This window comes from Oncorhynchus tshawytscha, linkage group LG30, assembly GCF_018296145.1.
Source record: "Oncorhynchus tshawytscha isolate Ot180627B linkage group LG30, Otsh_v2.0, whole genome shotgun sequence".
NCBI lineage: Eukaryota > Metazoa > Chordata > Actinopteri > Salmoniformes > Salmonidae > Oncorhynchus > Oncorhynchus tshawytscha.
Window position 1 is genome coordinate 45,809,273 of NC_056458.1, and position 20,691 is coordinate 45,829,963.

The following is a 20,691-nucleotide window of genomic DNA, read 5'->3' on the forward strand; positions in this document are numbered from 1 at the left end:
CAGATATTATTTACAGATAGCCAGGGGAACACTCCAAACACTCAGATATTATTTACAGACAGCCAGGGGAACACTCCAAACACTCAGATGTTATTTACAGATAGCAGGGGAACACTCCAAACACTCAGATATTATTTACAGATAGCCAGGGGAACACTCCAAACACTCAGATATTATTTACAGATAGCAGGGGAACACTCCAACACTCAGATATTATTTACAGATAGCCAGGGGAACACTCCAAACACTCAGATATTATTTACAGATAGCAGGGGAACACTCCAACACTCAGATATTATTTACAGATAGCCAGGGGAACACTCCAAACACTCAGATATTATTTACAGATAGCCAGGGAACACTCCAAACACTCAGATATTATTTACAGACAGCCAGGGGTGGACTCCAAACACTCAGATATTATTTACAGATAGCCAGGGGAACACTCCAAACACTCAGATATTATTTACAGATAGCCAGGGGTACACTCCAAACACTCAGATATTATTTACAGATAGCCAGGGGAACACTCCAAACACTCAGATATTATTTACAGATAGCTAGGGAACACTCCAAACACTCAGATATTATTTACAGATAGCCAGGGGAACACTCCAAACACTCAGATATTATTTACAGACAGCCAGGGGTACACTCCAAACACTCAGATATTATTTACAGATAGCCAGGGGTACACTCCAAACACTCAGATATTATTTACAGACAGCCAGGGGAACACTCCAAACACTCAGATATTATTTACAGACAGCCAGGGGTACACTCCAAACACTCAGATATTATTTACAGATAGCCAGGGGTACACTCCAAACACTCAGATATTATTTACAGACAGCCAGGGGAACACTCCAAACACTCAGACATCATTACAGATAGCCAGGGGTACACTCCAAACACTCAGATATTATTTACAGACAGCCAGGGGAACACTCCAAACACTCAGATATTATTTACAGATAGCCAGGGGTACACTCCAAACACTCAGATATTATTTACAGACAGCCAGGGGAACACTCCAAACACTCAGATATTATTTACAGACAGCCAGGGGAACACTCCAAACACTCAGATATTATTTACAGATAGCCAGGGAACACTCCAAACACTCAGATATTATTTACAGACAGCCAGGGAACACTCCAAACACTCAGATATTATTTACAGATAGCCAGGGGTACACTCCAAACACTCAGATATTATTTACAGATAGCCAGGGTACACTCCAAACACTCAGATATTATTTACAGATAGCCAGGGGAACACTCCAAACACTCAGATATTATTTACAGACAGCCAGGGGAACACTCCAAACACTCAGATATTATTTACAGATAGCCAGGGTACACTCCAAACACTCAGATATTATTTACAGACAGCCAGGGGAACACTCCAAACACTCAGATATTATTTACAGATAGCCAGGGGTACACTCCAAACACTCAGATATTATTTACAGATAGCCAGGGGTACACTCCAAACACTCAGATATTATTTACAGATAGCCAGGGGTACACTCCAAACACTCAGATATTATTTACAGATAGCCAGGGGTACACTCCAAACACTCAGATATTATTTACAGATAGCCAGGGGTACACTCCAAACACTCAGATATTATTTACAGATAGCCAGGGGAACACTCCAAACACTCAGATATTATTTACAGACAGCCAGGGGAACACTCCAAACACTCAGATATTATTTACAGATAGCCAGGGGTACACTCCAAACACTCAGATATTATTTACAGACAGCCAGGGGAACACTCCAAACACTCAGATATTATTTACAGATAGCCAGGGGAACACTCCAAACACTCAGATATTATTTACAGACAGCCAGGGGAACACTCCAAACACTCAGATATTATTTACAGATAGCCAGGGGTACACTCCAAACACTCAGATATTATTTACAGACAGCCAGGGAACACTCCAAACACTCAGATATTATTTACAGATAGCCAGGGGAACACTCCAAACACTCAGATATTATTTACAGATAGCCAGGGGAACACTCCAAACACTCAGATGTTATTTACAGATAGCCAGGGGAACAATCCAAACACTCAGATATTATTTACAGACAGCCAGGGGAACACTCCAAACACTCAGATATTATTTACAGACAGCCAGGGGAACACTCCAAACACTCAGATATTATTTACAGACAGCCAGGGGAACACTCCAAACACTCAGATATTATTTACAGATAGCCAGGGAACACTCCAAACACTCAGATGTTATTTACAGACAGCCAGGGGAACACTCCAAACACTCAGATATTATTTACAGATAGCCAGGGGAACACTCCAAACACTCAGATATTATTTACAGATAGCCAGGGGAACACTCCAAACACTCAGATGTTATTTACAGACAGCCAGGGGAACACTCCAAACACTCAGATATTATTTACAGACAGCCAGGGGAACACTCCAACACTCAGATATTATTTACAGATAGCCAGGGAACACTCCAACACCAACACTCAGATATTATTTACAGACAGCCAGGGGAACACTCCAAACACTCAGATATTATTTACAGATAGCCAGGGGAACACTCCAAACACTCAGATGTTATTTACAGACAGCCAGGGGAACACTCCAAACACTCAGATATTATTTACAGACAGCCAGGGGAACACTCCAACACTCAGATATTATTTACAGATAGCCAGGGGAACACTCCAACACTCAGATATTATTTACAGACAGCCAGGGGAACACTCCAAACACTCAGATATTATTTACAGACAGCCAGGGGAACACTCCAAACACTCAGATATTATTTACAGACAGCCAGGGGAACACTCCAACACTCAGATATTATTTACAGATAGCCAGGGGTACACTCCAAACACTCAGATATTATTTACAGACAGCCAGGGGAACACTCCAAACACTCAGATATTATTTACAGACAGCCAGGGAACACTCCAACACTCAGATATTATTTACAGATAGCCAGGGGTACACTCCAAACACTCAGATATTATTTACAGACAGCCAGGGGAACACTCCAAACACTCAGATATTATTTACAGACAGCCAGGGAACACTCCAAACACTCAGATATTATTTACAGACAGCCAGGGAACACTCCAAACACTCAGATATTATTTACAGACAGCCAGGGAACACTCCAAACACTCAGATATTATTTCCGGATAGCCAGGGGAACACTCCAACACTCAGATATTATTTACAGATAGCCAGGGGAACACTCCAACACTCAGATATTATTTACAGACAGCCAGGGGAACACTCCAAACACTCAGATATTATTTACAGATAGCCAGGGGAACACTCCAAACACTCAGATGTTATTTACAGATAGCCAGGGGAACACTCCAAACACTCAGATATTATTTACAGATAGCCAGGGGAACACTCCAAACACTCAGATGTTATTTACAGATAGCCAGGGAACACTCCAAACACTCAGATATTATTTACAGATAGCCAGGGGAACACTCCAAACACTCAGATGTTATTTACAGATAGCCAGGGGAACACTCCAAACACTCAGATGTTATTTACAGATAGCCAGGGGAACACTCCAAACACTCAGATATTATTTACAGACAGCCAGGGAACACTCCAAACACTCAGATATTATTTACAGACAGCCAGGGGAACACTCCAAACACTCAGATATTATTTACAGACAGCCAGGGGAACACTCCAACACTCAGATATTATTTACAGATAGCCAGGGGAACACTCCAACACTCAGATATTATTTACAGACAGCCAGGGGAACACTCCAAACACTCAGATATTATTTACAGATAGCCAGGGGAACACTCCAAACACTCAGATGTTATTTACAGACAGCCAGGGGAACACTCCAAACACTCAGATATTATTTACAGACAGCCAGGGAACACTCCAACACTCAGATATTATTTACAGATAGCCAGGGGAACACTCCAACACTCAGATATTATTTACAGACAGCCAGGGGAACACTCCAAACACTCAGATATTATTTACAGACAGCCAGGGGAACACTCCAAACACTCAGATATTATATACAGACAGCCAGGGGAACACTCCAACACTCAGATATTATTTACAGATAGCCAGGGGTACACTCCAAACACTCAGATATTATTTACAGACAGCCAGGGGAACACTCCAAACACTCAGATGTTATTTACAGATAGCCAGGGGAACACTCCAAACACTCAGATGTTATTTACAGATAGCCAGGGGAACACTCCAAACACTCAGATGTTATTTACAGATAGCCAGGGGAACACTCCAAACACTCAGATGTTATTTACAGATAGCCAGGGGAACACTCCAAACACTCAGATATTATTTACAGACAGCCAGGGGAACACTCCAAACACTCAGATATTATTTACAGACAGCCAGGGGAACACTCCAACACTCAGATATTATTTACAGACAGCCAGGGGAACACTCCAAACACTCAGATATTATTTACAGACAGCCAGGGGAACACTCCAACACTCAGACATCATTTACAGATAGCCAGGGGTACACTCCAACACTCAGACATCATTACAGATAGCCAGGGGAACACTCCAACACTCAGACATCATTTACAGATAGCCAGAGGCACACTCCAACACTCAGACATCATTTACAGATAGCCAGGGGTACACTCCAAACACTCAGATATTATTTACAAAAGATGCATTTGTGTTTTGTGAGTCCGCCAGACCATCGGCAGTAGGGATGACCACGTGTTTTCTTAATAAGTGCATCAATTTCACAATTTCCCTGTCCTGATAAGCATTCAAAATGTAACGAGTACTTTGGGTTGTCAGGGAAAATGGAGTAAAAATAATAATATTTTTTTTAGGAATTTAGTAAAGTAAAAGTTGTCAAAAATATAAATAGTAAAGTAAAGTACAGATCCCCCCAAAAAACTACTTAAATAGTACTTTAAAATATTTTTACTTAAGTACTTTACACCACTGCCATGAGGTTGTTTTGACCTAAACATTGTTGCTGTTTTCTTCAGCAGATCATCAGATGAGCCCTGTTAATCGTCAAAATGGTGGCTCTGCTAGCTGGCTGACAGTATGTGTGTTTTCATCCAACACCATCTGGTCCTTCTGGCGTCACCGATCTGCACTGATATGTACACGTGGAGAGCCATGTCGCCCTGTAGGTTAAAATACAGGAGGAGGAACACACGGGAGCATCAGCTGGAAGGCGACCTGTAGTCAAAACAGCTGGTCATCACTGTTGATTTATAATACGGGTAGCATTAACTGAGCCTTAAGGCATCTAGAGAGAGACTGGCAATTGGGGGACACCACACGTGCCATCATCAACATGAGCCGTAACCATGGAAACAAAGCCCTTTTGAGGCGTCTGAGGAGAAGCGCACAAATTGGGAGATGTTTGTTGTTGTATCACAGTCTCTCTTTCACTGTCTTTCTCTCACTGTCTTTCTCTCTTTCAGTCTTTCTCTCTTTCACTGTCTTTCTCTCTCACTCTCTTTCACTGTCTTTCTCTCTCACTCTCTTTCACTGTCTTTCTCTCTCACAGTCTTTCACTGTCTTTCTCTCTCACAGTCTTTCACTGTCTTTCTTTCAACTGTCTTTCTCTCTCACTGTCTTTCACTGTCTTTCACTGTCTTTCACTGTCTTTCACTGTCTTTCTCTTTCACTGTCTTTCTCTCTTTCACTGTCTTTCTCTCTCACTCTCTTTCACTGTCTTTCTCTCTCACAGTCTTTCACTGTCTTTCTTTCAACTGTCTCACTTCTCTCTCACTGTCTTTCACTGTCTTTCTCTCTTTCTCTTTCACTGTCTTTCTCTCTCACAGTCTTTCACTGTCTTTCTCTCTCACAGTCTTTCACTGTCTTTCTCTTTCACTGTCTTTCTCTCTTTCACTGTCTTTCTCTCTCACTCTCTTTCACTGTCTTTCTCTCTCACAGTCTTTCACTGTCTTTCTCTCTCACAGTCTTTCACTGTCTTTCTTTCAACTGTCTTTCACTGTCTTTCACTGTCTTTCACTGTCTTTCTCTCTCACTGTCTTTCACTGTCTTTCTCTCTCACTGTCTTTCTCTCTCACTGTCTTTCACAGTCTCTCTCTCACTGTCTTTCTCTCTCACCGTCTTTCACAGTCTCTCTCTCTTTCACAGTCTAATGTTATTTCTAACTCCCTTGTTGCCTCGTCTGTCTGCCTTGTTGCCTCGTCTGTCTGCAAATCCCTCCTGTTTCTTATTACGTCGGACTATTTCACAACACGTTGCACTGATTATGTCTTTACCTTCGATGTGGCAGTTTCATATTATGGTGGAGTGATATTGTATTTTACAGCGATAGATCTCCGTTCTGGAGAGACACATACAAAGTATGTGGACACCCCTTCAAATGAGTGGATTCCACTGTTTTCAGCCACACCCGTTGCTGACAGGTGTGTAGAAAATCGCGCACACAGCCATGCAATCTCCATACACAAACATTTTCCAGCAGAATGGCCCGTACTGAAGAGTTCAGTGACTTTCAACGTGGCACCATCATAGGATGCCACCTTTCCATCAAGTCAAGAGGATAAAATTTCTGCCCTGCTAGAGCTGCCCCCCGGGTCAACTGTAAGTGCTGTTATTGTGAAGTGGAAACGTCTAGGAGCAACAACGGCTCAGCCGCGAAGTGGTAGGCCACGGAAGCTCACAGAATGGGACCGCTGAGTGCTGAAGCGCGTAAAAATAATTTGTCTTCGGTTGCAACCCCTCACTACCCAGTTCCAAACTGCCTCTGGAAGCAACGTCAGCACAATAACTGTTCGTCGGGAGGTTCATGAAATGGATTTCGGGGAGAAAACGGGGTATACATTTTTTATTATTGGGGAATCATCCAAAGTGATATGCTACTACGACAAGTCTTCCCAGAGCCACAAGTCATAGGCTTTAAGAGATGTCCTACCCGAAAAGACAAATTAGTCCACGGCTATCTTCCGGGTGACTCTCAAAAGGCTTGGCTAGACCACAAACCCAGGGGCTCTTTTACTGTACATGCAACCATTACAGAAATATTGCATAGAACAAGTATTTTGGTGACACAGCTACTAAAACAGAGTATCAAGTCAAGCATTTAACTAATTGCACAACCACTCACGTCATCTACAGATTGGAACGTCCACACTGCAAGGTGTTCCACGTTGGACGGACAAAGAGACGCCGTTTAGCGGAACACAAGTACGCCACACGGGTAGGCAATGAAGACTACCCCATGGCAAGGCACTTACAAGTCCTTACACCATGGCAACCCTGCCTCCCTTCAAGCTATTACCAATTGATCGTGTTCCGGCCTCAATTACAAAAGGGGACCGTCTTAAACAGTTAAACCAAAGGGAAAGATTCGGGATTGACAAACTACAGGCCACTAAGTACCCTGGTTTAAATGAGGATATGGATTTACAAACTACAGGCCACTAAGTACCCTGGTTTAAATGGGGATATGGATTTACAAACTACAGGCCACTAAATACCCTGGTTTAAATGAGGATATGGATTTACAAACTACAGGCCACTAAATACCCTGGTTTAAATGAAGATATGGATTTACAAACTACAGGCCACTAAGTACCCTGGTTTAAATGGGGATATGGATTTACAAACTACAGGCCACTACATACCCTGGTTTAAATGAGGATATGGATTTCTCACCTTTCCCTGCAGGGATGTGATAGGTCCCTCTACTGTCATCTAGTGGACATATTGCTCTACTGCGCTCAGCTATGTTTATAGACTGATCTAGTTAGCTGTGATCTAGTAGACATATTGGGAAATGGGGATATCTAGTCAGTTGTCCAACTGAATACATTCAACTGAAATGTATCTTCCTTCCACATTTAATCCCAACCCCTCTGAATCAGAGAGGTGCGGGAGGGGTTGCCTTAAATCGACATCCACGTCTCCTGCACCCGGGGAACAGTGGGTTAACCACCTCACCGTGGTCCATGTTTGCTGCGTTCTAGTGTACTATAAAATAGATGTCTCTCCTATTCTTAACACTTTGTCCAGTCCTATTCAAGGTTAGAACTACCTTTCTATGGGTTCTGATGCTTCTAGCCTTGATTTGCATTTTTGATAACATATCTACAGTATTTCACTTTTTTACACGTGTACAGTATTGCTTACTAGGTGTTGTTCAATGAATTCTGTCACCACTCCCTCTTCAAATCAGGGTTGATTGGAAAAAGCTTTTCAAAAGAGGACATTGAATTGTCATACCTTTGCTCTCCCTGACGAAGGTTGGCATTTTAATTCATTATATGAAGAGTGGAGGCTGTTATAGTAGCAAAAGGGGGACCAACTCCATATTAATGCTCGTGATTTTGTAACGAGATGTTCGATTAGCAGGTGTCCATATACTTTTGGTCATGTGTACACACACACACACACACACACACACACAAACAGCCAGCCCTTGTTTGTGTCCATTTGGTCTCTCTCGCTCTCTCTCTGTGTCTCTCTCTCTCTCTCTCTGTGTCTCTGTGTGTGTCTCTCTCTCTCTATCTTTCTCTGTGTGTCTCTCTCTCTCTCTCTCTGTGTGTCTCTCGCTCTCTCTGTGTGTCTCTCGCTCTCTCCGTGTGTCTCTCGCTCTCTCTGTGTGTCGCTCTCGCTCTCTCTGTGTGTCGCTCTCGCTCTCTCTCTCTCTGTGTGTCTCTCTCTCTCTGTGTGTCTCTCTCTCTCTCTGTGTCTCTCTCTCTCTCTCTCTGTCTCTCTCTCTCTCTCTCTCTGTGTCTCTCTCTCTCTCTCTGTGACTCTCTCTCTCTCTCTCTCTCTGTGTCTCTCTCTCTGTGCGTCTCTCTCTCTGTGGCTCTCTCCCTCTCTCTGTGTCTCTCTCTCTCTGTGGCTCTCTCCCTCTCTCTGTGTCTCTCTCTCTCTCTCTGTGTCTCTCTGTGGGTCTCTCTCTCTCTGTAGGTCTCTCTCTCTGTGGGTCTCTCTCTCTGTGGGTCTCTCTCTCTCTGTGGGTCTCTCTCTCTCTGTGGGTCTCTCTCTCTCTGTAGGTGTCTCTCTGTGGGTCTCTCTCTCTGTAGGTCTCTCTCTCTGTAGGTCTCTCTCTCTCTGTGGGTCTCTCTCTCTGTGGGTCTCTCTCTCTGTGGGTCTCTCTCTCTCTGTGGGTCTCTCTCTCTCTGTGGGTCTCTCTGTCTCACTGTTTCTTTCTCTGTCTCGTGTGTTTTCTGTGCTCTCTCTCTCTGTCTGAAGCTAAACTCAGATAAGATTACACAGCTACTGGGCTACAGTATAACACCCTCTATTAGCTGGTGTCAGTCGGGGTGAACAGTGTGTTGGACAAGGTGTCGCCCAGGTGCTTCTGATTGACTCCAAGGACAAACACCCCTCTCACTTCCACCTTTTTTTTCTCTCTCTCTCTCTGTCTGTCTGTCTGTCTGTCTGTCTGTCTGTCTGTCTGTCTGTCTGTCTGTCTGTCTGTCTGTCTGTCTGTCTGTCTCTCTGTCTCTCTGTCTCTCTCTCTCTCATAAATAACAAAGAACGCGCTTTCACCCACACGCATGGAAACACTACAGCCAAAATGGAGCCACTTAGAAAAACTACAACTTCTTGCAAATTTTTCCTAGAACCAGCCTGAAACTTTTTCTAAAGACTGTTGACATCTAGTGGAAGCTCTAGGAACTGCAATCTGGGAGGACTCGCCTCACAATAAACACGAAAGCCATTGGAAACAATTATTATTTTTTGGGATGGTTTGTCCTCGGGGTTTCGCCTGCCATATCAGTTCTGTTATAATCACAGACATCATTTGAACAGTTTTAGAACTGCAGAAGAGTGTTTAGAAGAGTGTTTTCTATCCAAATCTACCAATTATATGTATATCCTAGCTTCTGAGCCTGAGTAACAGGTAGTTTACTTTGGGCACGCTTTTAATCCGGACATGAAAATACTGCCCCCTACCTAAGAGAGGATAAGGGAGATATAAGTCTCCAACTTCAGCGATTTTTGAAATTCGTTCCGGCGGTCAAAAGGTGATGTTGGCTTTGGGGGAGACCAGTGAGATATACCTGCTGGAGCGCGTGCTACAGGTGGGTGTTGTTATGGTGACCAGTGAGATATACCTGCTGGAGCGTGTGCTACGGGTGGGTGTTGTTATGGTGACCAGTGAGATATACCTGCTGGAGCACGTGCTACGGGTGGGTGTTGTTATGGTGACCAGTGAGATATACCTGCTGGATGGTGACCAGTGAGCGCTGCGTGCTACGGGTGGGTGTTGTGATGGTGACCAGTGAGATATACCTGCTGGAGCGCGTGCTACGGGTGGGTGTTGTTATGGTGACCAGTGAGATATACCTGCTGGAGCGCGTGCTACGGGTGGGTGTTGTTATGGTGACCAGTGAGCTGAGATAAAGAGGAGCTTTACCTAGCAAAGACTTATAGATGACCTGGAGCCAGTGGGTGGCTCTGGCGACGAATATGAAACGAGGGCCAACCAACGAGGGCATACAGGTCGCAGTGGTGGGTGGTATAAGGTGATTTGGTAACAAAACGGATGGCACTATGACAGACTGCATCCAGTTTGCTGAGTAGAGTGTTGGAGGCTATTTCGTAAATGAGATCGCCGAAGTAGAGGACAGGTAGGATACTCAGTTTTACGAGGGTATGTTTGGCAGCGTCAGTATAGGCTTTGTTGCGAAATAGGAAGCCGATTCTAGATTTAATTTTGGATAGGAGATGCTTAATATCAAATCAAATCAAATCCAAATGTATTTATATAGCCCTTCGTACATCAGCTGCTATCTCAAAGTGCTGTACAGAAACCCAGCCTAAAACCCCAAACAGCAAGCAATGTAGGTGTAGAAGCACGGTGGCTAGGAAAAACTCCCTAGAAAGGCCAAAACCTAGGAAGAAACCCAGAGAGGAACCAGGCTATGAGGGGTGGCTAAGTCCTCTTCTGGCTGTGCCGGGTGGAGATTATAACAGAACATGGCCAAGATGTTCAAATGTTCATATATGACCAGCAGGGTCAAATAATAATAATCACAGTAGTTTTCGAGGGTGCATCAAGTCAGCACCTCAGGAGTAAATGTCAGTTGGCTTTTCATAGCCCGATCATTAAGAGTATCTCTACTGCTCCTGCTGTCTCTAGAGAGTTGAAAACAGCAGGTCTGGGACAGGTAGCACGTCCTGTGAACAGGTCAGGGTTCCATAGCCGCAGGCAGAAGAGTTGAAATATGAGTCTGGAAGGAGAGTTTACAGTCTAGCCAGACACCTAGGTGTTTGTAGTTGTCCACATATTCTAAGTCAGAGCCGTCCAGGGTAGTGATGCTAGTCGGGCGGGCGGGTGCGGGCAGAGATCGGTTTGGAGGTTTATTAACAGTGTCCAAAGAAGGGCCAGATGTATACAGAATGGTGTCGTCTGCGTAGAGGTGGATCAGAGAATCACCAGCAGCAAGAGCAACATCATTGATGTATACAGAGAAGAGAGTCAGCCCAAGAATTGAACCCTGTGGCACCCCCATAGAGACTGCCAGAGGTCCGGACAACATGCCCTCCGATTTGATACACTGAACTCTATCTGAGAAGTAGTTGATGAACCAGGCGAGGCAGTTAATTGAGAAACCAAGGCGGTTGCGTCTGCTGATAAGAATACGCTGATTGACAGAGTCGAAATCCTTGGCCAGGTCCATGAAGACGGCAGGGCAGGATGGATATAGGTCTGTAACAGTTTGGGTCTAGAGTGTCACCCCCTTTGAAGAGGGGGATGACCGCAGAAACTTTAATCTTTAGGAATCTCGGACGATACGAAAGAGAGGTTGAACAGGCTAGTAATAGGGGTTGCTGTATTGGTTCCTGACTTCCCTGAAAAGTTGCATATCGCGGGGACTATTAGATGCTTGTGCAGTCCACCACAGGATGTTTTTGTGCTGGTCGAGGGCAGTCAGGTCTGGAGTGAACCAAGGGCTATATCTGTTCTTAATTCTACATCTTTTGAAAGCGGCATGCTTATTTAAGATGGTGAGGAAATTACTTTTAAAGAACAACCAGGCATCCTCTACAGATGGGATGAGGTCAATATCCTTCCAGGATACCCTGGCCAGGTCGATTAGACAGGCCTGCTCGCTGAAGTGTTTCAGGGAGCGTTTGACAGTCATGAGGGCTGGTCATTTGACCGCAGACCCATAACGGATGCAGGCAATGAGGCAGTGATCGCTGAGATCCTAATTGAAAACAGCAGAGGTGTATTTGGAGGGCACGTTGGCTAGGATGCTACCTATGAGAGTGCTCCTATTTACGGATTTAGGGTTGTACCTGGTGGGTTCCTTGATCATTTGTGTGAGATTGAGGGCATCTATCTTAGATTGTAGGACTGCCGGGGTGTTAATAAGCATATCCCAGTTTAGGTCACCTAACAGAACAAACTCTGAAGATAGATGGGGGGGGGCAATCAATTAACATATGGTGTCCAGGGCACAGCTGGGAGCTGAGGGGGGTCGATAACAGTCCCTGGAGACTGAAGGATGTCCATCCAACATGTTTCCTCCACGTTAAGCGTATGGCAGGGACCCTTGTTCAACTGGCATTTACATAAGCAGAAGCTCATGATGGACCATTAATCCATAGAACTTCAGAATCTATGATTACATCTTAGATGTGTGTCAGACCAACAGAAGCTAAGATGGAGGGAGAATGGCAGCTCTGGGCAGTGCCAATTATAGTGTCGCTGTTTAGCCAGATGTTTTTTTGATCTCTATCTCTCTCTACTTCCTTCTCTCTGTAATGTCTTCTCCCTACCATGCTGTGGACAGGTCTTTCCTTCTCTGTCTCCTCACTACCATGCTGTGAGGACAGGTTTTTTTCCTTCTCTGTCTCCTCACTACCATGCTGTGAGGACAGGTTTTTCCTTCTCTGTCTCCTCACTACCATGCTGTGAGGACAGGTCTTTCCTTCTCTGTCTCTGTCCTCACTACCATGCTGTGAGGACAGGTCTTTCTTTCCTTTCTCTGTCTTCTCTCTACCATGCTGTGAGGACAGGTTTTTCCTTCTGCCTTCTCTGTCTCCTCACTACCATGCTGTGAGGACAGGTCTTTCCTTCTCTGTCTTCTCACTACCATGCTGTGAGGACAGGTTTTTCCTTCTCTCTGTCTTCTCTCTACCATGCTGTGAGGACAGGTTTTTCCTTCTCTGTCTTCTCACTACCATGCTGTGAGGACAGGTCTTTCCTTCTCTGTCTCCTCACTACCATGCTGTGAGGACAGGTCTTTCCTTCTCTGTCTTCTCACTACCATGCTGTGAGGACAGGTTTTTCCTTCTCTCTGTCTTCTCACTACCATGCTGTGAGGACAGATTTTTCCTTCTCTCTGTCTTCTCACTACCATGCTGTGAGGACAGGTATTTAATTCCCTCAGTCTTCTCTCTACCATGCTGTGAGGACAGGTTTTTCATTCTCTCAGTCTTCTCACTACCATGCTGTGAGGACAGGTTTTCCTTCTCACTACCATGCTGTGAGGACAGGTCTTTAATTCTCTCTACCATGCTGTGAGGACAGGTCTTTCATTCTCTGTCTTCTCTCAGTCTTCTCACTACCATGCTGTGGACAGGTCTTTCCTTCTCTCTGTCTTCTCTCTGTCTTCTCACTACCATGCTGTGAGGACAGGTTTTTCCTTCTCTCTGTCTTCTCACTACCATGCTGTGGACAGGTCTTTCCTTCTCTCTGTCTTCTCTCTGTCTTCTCACTACCATGCTGTGAGGACAGGTCATTCCTTCTCTCTGTCTTCTCACTACCATGCTGTGAGGACAGGTCTTTCCTTCTCTCTGTCTTCTCTCTGTCTTCTCACTACCATGCTGTGATGACAGGTATTTCATTCCCTCTGTCTTCTCACTACCATGCTATGAGGACAGGTCTTTCCTTCTCTCTGTCTTCTCTCAGTCTTCTCACTACCATGCTGTGAGGACAGGTATTTCCTTCTCTCTGTCTTCTCACTACCATGCTGAGGACAGGTTTTCCTTCTCTCTACCATGCTGTGAGGACAGGTTTTCCTTCTCTCTACCATGCTATGAGGACAGGTTTTCCTTCTCTCTACCATGCTGTGAGGACAGGTCTTTCATTCTCTGTCTTCCCTCAGTCTTCTCACTACCCTGTGAGCAGCAGCATTCGTTAGAGACTCTGCAGTACAAACACAACAACATTGGGGGAAAACACTGGGAGAGGAGAGAGAGGAGTAATAGCTATGGGAGTATGAAGGGAGAGGGGCTGTATAGTGACTATGGGAGTATGGAGGGAGAGGGGCTGTATAGTGGCTATGGGAGTATGGAGGGAGAGGGGCTGTATAGTGACTATGGGAGTATGAAGGGAGAGTGGCTGTATAGTGACTATGGGAGTATGGAGGGAGAGGGGCTGTATAGTGGCTATGGGAGTATGAAAGGAGAGGGGCTGTATAGTGACTATGGGAGTATGAAGGGAGAGGGGTTGTATAGTGTCTATGGGAGTATGGAGGGAGAGGGGTTGTATAGTGGCTATGGGAGTATGGAGGGAGAGGGGTTGTATAGTGTCTATGGGAGTATGGAGGGAGAGGGGTTGTATAGTGTCTATGGGAGTATGGAGGGAGAGGGGCTGTATAGTGGCGATGGGAGTATGGAGGGAGAGGAGGGAGGCTGTATAGTGGCTATGGGAGTATGGAGGGAGAGGAGAGAGGCTGTATAGTGGCTATGGGAGTATGAAGGGAGAGGAGGGAGGCTGTATAGTGGCTATGGGAGTATGGAGGGAGTGGGGCTGTATAGTGGCTATGGGAGTATGGAGGGAGAGGAAGCTGAGTAATAGCTATGGGAGTATGGAGGGAGAAGGGCTGTATAGTGGCTATGGGAGTATGGGGGAGAGGGGCTGTATAGTGGCTATGGGAGTGTGAAGGGAGAGGGGCTGTATAGTGGCTATGGGAGTATGGAGGGAGAGGGGCTGTAATAGTGGCTATGGGAGTATGGAGGGAGAGGGGCTGTAATAGTGGCTATGGGAGTATGGAGGGAGAGGGGCTGTATAGTGGCTATGGGAGTATGGAGGGAGAGGAGGGAGGCAGTACAGTGGCTATGGGAGTATGGAGGGAGATGAGGGAGGCAGTATAGTGGCTATGGGAGTATGAAAGGAGAGGAGGGAGGCAGTATAGTGGCTATGGGAGTATGAAGGGAGGGGAAGGAGGCTGTATAGTGGCTATGGGAGTATGAAGGGAGGGGAAGGAGGCTGTATAGTGGCTATGGAAGTGTGGAGGGAGAGGAGAGAGGCAGTATAGTGGCTATGGGAGTATGGAGGGAGATGAGGGAGGCAGTATAGTGGCTATGGGAGTATGAAAGGAGAGGAGGGAGGCAGTATAGTGGCTATGGGAGTATGGAGGGAGACGAGGGAGGCTGTATATAGTGGCTATGGGAGTATGAAGGGAGAGGAAGGAGGCTGTATAGTGGCTATGGGAGTATGGAGGGAGAAGAGGGAGGTTGCATAGTAGCTATGGGAGTAGGGAGGGAGAGGGGGGAGGCTGTATAGTGGAGAGCAAAGAGGAGTGGAGAGAAGGACTGTGGGAGTATGGAGGGAGAAGAGGAGAGGTGAGAAGAACTGTGGGAGTAGAGGGAGAAGAGGAGAGGTGATAAGGACTGTGGGAATATGGAGAGATTAGGGGAGAGGTGAGAAGGACTGTGGGAGTATGGAGGGAGAAGAGGAGAGGTGAGAAGGACTGTGGGAGTAGAGGGAGAAGAGGAGAGGTGAGAAGGACTGTGGGAGTATGGAGGGAGAGGGGCTGTATAGTGGCTATGGGAGTATGGAGGGAGAAGAGGGAGGCTGTATAGTGGCTATGGGAGTATGGAGGGAGAGGAGGGAGGTTGTATAGTAGCTATAGGAGTAGGGAGAGAGAGGGGGGAGGCTGTATAGTGGCTATGGGAGTATGGAGGGAGAGGAAGGAGGCTGTATAGTGGCTATGGGAGTATGGAGAGCAAAGAGGAGTGGAGAGAAGGACTGTGGGAGTAGAAGGAGAAGAGGAGATGTGAGAAGGACTGTGGGAGTATGGAGAGAGGAGAGGTGAGAAGGACTGTGGGAGTATGGAGGGAGAAGGGGAGAGGTGAGAAGGACTGTGGGAGTATGGAGGGAGGCTGTATAGTAGCTATGGGAGTATGAAGGGAGAGGGAGGAGGCTGTATAGTGGCTATGGGAGTATGGAGGTAGAGGGAGGAGGCTGTATAGTGGCTATGGGAGTATGAAGGGAGAGGGAGGAGGCTGTATAGTGGCTATGGGAGTATGGAGGGAGAAGAGGGAGGTTGCATAGTAGCTATGGGAGTATGAAGGGAGAGGGAGGTTGCATAGTAGCTATGGGAGTAGGGAGGGAGAGGGGGGAGGCTGTATAGTGGCTATGGGAGTATGAAGGGAGAGGGAGGTTGCATAGTAGCTATGGGAGTAGGGAGGGAGAGGGGGGAGGCTGTATAGTGGAGAGCAAAGAGGAGTGGAGAGAAGGACTGTGGGAGTATGGAGGGAGAAGAGGAGAGGTGAGAAGAACTGTGGGAGTAGAGGGAGAAGAGGAGAGGTGATAAGGACTGTGGGAGTATGGAGAGAAAAGGGGAGAGGTGAGAAGGACTGTGGGAGTATGGAGGGAGAAGAGGAGAGGTGAGAAGGACTGTGGGAGTATGGAGGGAGAAGAGGAGAGGTGAGAAGGACTGTGGGAGTATGAAGGGAGAGGGAGGAGGCTGTATAGTGGCTATGGGAGTATGGAGGGAGAGGGGCTGTATAGTGGCTATGGGAGTATGGAGGGAGAGGGGCTGTATAGTGGCTATGGGAGTATGGAGGGAGAAGAGGGAGGCTGTATAGTGGCTATGGGAGTATGGAGGGAGAGGGGCTGTATAGTGGCTATGGGAGTATGGAGGGAGAAGAGGGAGGCTGTATAGTGGCTATGGGAGTATGGAGGGAGAGGAGGGAGGTTGTATAGTAGCTATAGGAGTAGGGAGAGAGAGGGGGGAGGCTGTATAGTGGCTATGGGAGTATGGAGGGAGAGGAAGGAGGCTGTATAGTGGCTATGGGAGTATGGAGGGAGAGGAAGGAGGCTGTATAGTGGCTATGGGAGTATGGAGGGAGAGGGAGGAGGCTGTATAGTGGCTATGGGAGTATGGAGGGAGAGGGGCTGTATAGTGGCTATGGGAGTATGGAGGGAGAGGGAGGAGGCTGTATAGTGGCTATGGGAGTATGGAGGGAGAGGGAGGAGGCTGTATAGTGGCTATGGGAGTATGGAGGGAGAGGGGCTGTATAGTGGCTATGGGAGTATGGAGGGAGAGGGAGGAGGCTGTATAGTGGCTATGGGAGTATGAAGGGAGAGGGAGGAGGCTGTATAGTGGCTATGGGAGTATGGAGGGAGAGGGGCTGTATAGTGGCTATGGGAGTATGGAGGGAGAGGGGCTGTATAGTGGCTATGGGAGTATGGAGGGAGAGGGGCTGTATAGTGGCTATGGGAGTATGGAGGGAGAGGGGCTGTATAGTGGCTATGGGAGTATGGAGGGAGAAGAGGGAGGCTGTATAGTGGCTATGGGAGTATGAAGGGAGAGGAGGGAGGTTGTATAGTAGCTATAGGAGTAGGGAGAGAGAGGGGGGAGGCTGTATAGTGGCTATGGGAGTATGGAGGGAGAGGAAGGAGGCTGTATAGTGGCTATGGGAGTATGGAGAGCAAAGAGGAGTGGAGAGAAGGACTGTGGGAGTAGAAGGAGAAGAGGAGATGTGAGAAGGACTGTGGGAGTATGGAGGGAGAAGGGGAGAGGTGAGAAGGACTGTGGGAGTATGGAGGGAGGCTGTATAGTAGCTATGGGAGTATGAAGGAGAGGGAGGAAGCTGTATAGTGGCTATGGGAGTATGGAGGGAGAAGGGCTGTATAGTGGCTATGGGAGTATGGAGGGAGAGGGGCTGTATAGTGGCTATGGGAGTGTGAAGGGAGAGGGGCTGTATAGTGGCTATGGGAGTATGAAGGGAGAGGGGCTGTATAGTGGCTATGGGAGTATGGAGGAGAGGGGCTGTATAGTGGCTATGGGAGTATGAAGGAGAGGGGCTGTATAGTGGCTATGGGAGTATGGAGGGAGAGGGGCTGTATAGTGGCTATGGGAGTATGGAGGGAGAGGGGCTGTAATAGTGGCTATGGGAGTATGGAGGGAGAGGGGCTGTAATAGTGGCTATGGGAGTATGGAGGGAGAGGGGCTGTATAGTGGCTATGGGAGTATGGAGGGAGAGGGGCTGTATAGTGGCTATGGGAGTGTGAAGGGAGAGGGGCTGTATAGTGGCTATGGGAGTATGGGGGGAGAGGGGCTGTATAGTGGCTATGGGAGTATGGGGGAGAGGGGCTGTATAGTGGCTATGGGAGTATGGAGGGAGAGGGGCTGTATAGTGGCTAATGGAGTATGGAGGGAGAGGGGCTGTATAGTGGCTATGGGAGTATGGAGGGAGAGGGGCTGTATAGTGGCTATGGGAGTATGGAGGGAGAGGGGCTGTAATAGTGGCTATGGGAGTATGGAGGGAGAGGGGCTGTATAGTGGCTATGGGAGTGTGAAGGGAGAGGGGCTGTATAGTGGCTATGGGAGTATGGAGGGAGAGGGGCTGTATAGTGGCTATGGGAGTATGGAGGGAGAGGGGCTGTAATAGTGGCTATGGGAGTATGGAGGGAGAGGGGCTGTATAGTGGCTATGGGAGTATGGAGGGAGAGGGGCTGTATAGTGGCTATGGGAGTATGGAGGGAGAGGAGGGAGGCAGTACAGTGGCTATGGGAGTATGGAGGGAGATGAGGGAGGCAGTATAGTGGCTATGGGAGTATGAAAGGAGAGGAGGGAGGCAGTATAGTGGCTATGGGAGTATGAAAGGAGAGGAGGGAGGCAGTATAGTGGCTATGGGAGTATGAAGGGAGGGGAAGGAGGCTGTATAGTGGCTATGGAAGTGTGGAGGGAGAGGAGAGAGGCAGTATAGTGGCTATGGGAGTATGGAGGGAGATGAGGGAGGCAGTACAGTGGCTATGGGAGTATGGAGGGAGAGGAGGGAGGTTGTATAGTAGCTATAGGAGTAGGGAGAGAGAGGGGGGAGGCTGTATAGTGGCTATGGGAGTATGGAGGGAGAGGAAGGAGGCTCTATAGTGGCTATGGGAGTATGGAGGGAGAAGAGGGAGGCTGTATAGTGGCTATGGGAGTATGGAGGGAGAGGAGGGAGGTTGTATAGTAGCTATAGGAGTAGGGAGAGAGAGGGGGGAGGCTGTATAGTGGCTATGGGAGTATGGAGGGAGAGGAAGGAGGCTGTATAGTGGCTATGGGAGTATGGAGAGCAAAGAGGAGTGGAGAGAAGGACTGTGGGAGTAGAAGGAGAAGAGGAGATGTGAGAAGGACTGTGGGAGTATGGAGAGAGGAGAGGTGAGAAGGACTGTGGGAGTATGGAGGGAGAAGGGGAGAGGTGAGAAGGACTGTGGGAGTATGGAGGGAGGCTGTATAGTAGTGGGGCTATGGGAGCTATGGAGGAGACTGTATATAGTGGCTATGGGAGTATGAAGGGAGAGGGAGGAGGCTGTATAGTGGCTATGGGAGTATGGAGGGAGAAGAGGGAGGTTGCATAGTAGCTATGGGAGTAGGGAGGGAGAGGGGGGAGGCTGTATAGTGGAGAGCAAAGAGGAGTGGAGAGAAGGACTGTGGGAGTATGGAGGGAGAAGATGAGAGGTGAGAAGAACTGTGGGAGTAGAGGGAGAAGAGGAGAGGTGAGAAGGACTGTGGGAGTATGGAGGGAGAAGAGGAGAGGTGAGAAGGACTGTGGGAGTATGGAGGGAGAAGAGGAGAGGTGAGAAGGACTGTGGGAGTAGAGGGAGAAGAGGAGAGGTGAGAAGGACTGTGGGAGTATGGAGGGAGAGGGGCTGTATAGTGGCTATGGGAGTATGGAGGGAGAGGGAGGAGGCTGTATAGTGGCTATGGGAGTATGAAGGGAGAGGGAGGAGGCTGTATAGTGGCTATGGGAGTATGAAGGGGAGAGGGAGGAGGCTGTATAGTGGCTATGGGAGTATGAAGGGAGAGGAGGAGGCTGTATAGTGGCTATGGGAGTATGGAGGGAGAGGAGGGAGGTTGTATAGTAGCTATGGGAGTAGGGAGGGAGAGGGGGGAGGCTGTATAGTGGCTATGGGAGTATGGAGGGAGAGGAAGGAGGCTGTATAGTGGCTATGGGAGTATGGAGAGCAAAGAGGAGTGGAGAGAAGGACTGTGGGAGTAGAAGGAGAAGAGGAGATGTGAGAAGGACTGTGGGAGTGTGGAGAGAGGAGAGGTGAGAAGGACTGAGGGAGTATGGAGGGAGAAGGGGAGAGGTGAGAAGGACTGTGGGAGTATGGAGGGAGAAGGGGAGAGGTGAGAAGGACTGTGGGAGTATGGAGGGAGAAGAGGAGAGGTGAGAAGGACTGTGGGAGTAGAGGGAGAAGTGGGAGGCTGTATAGTGGCTATGGGAGTATGAAGGGAGAGGAAGGAGGCTGTATAGTGGCTATGGAAGTATGGAGGGAGAAGAGGAGAGGTGAGAAGGACTCTGGGAGTATGGAGGGAGAAGGTGAGAGGTGAGAAGGACTGTGGGAGTATGTTTCCCCTGGAGGAAGAGCAGTTGAATGTTAATGAACCAACACCATGAAAATGTGGTCTGGAAGCATTAACCAATCTACCGCACTGCAGAGATGAACCATGGGCTCCAAAACCTAGCCCCACAACTGGT

The 20,691-nt window shown here is 47.5% G+C and overlaps 1 protein-coding gene across 1 annotated transcript in view; it reads left to right on the forward strand.

Annotated features, from left to right (window-relative positions):
- The window catches only part of LOC112229071 (peripheral-type benzodiazepine receptor-associated protein 1), a 257,664-nt gene that overhangs the window by 65,891 nt on the left and 171,082 nt on the right, over window positions 1–20,691 (forward strand).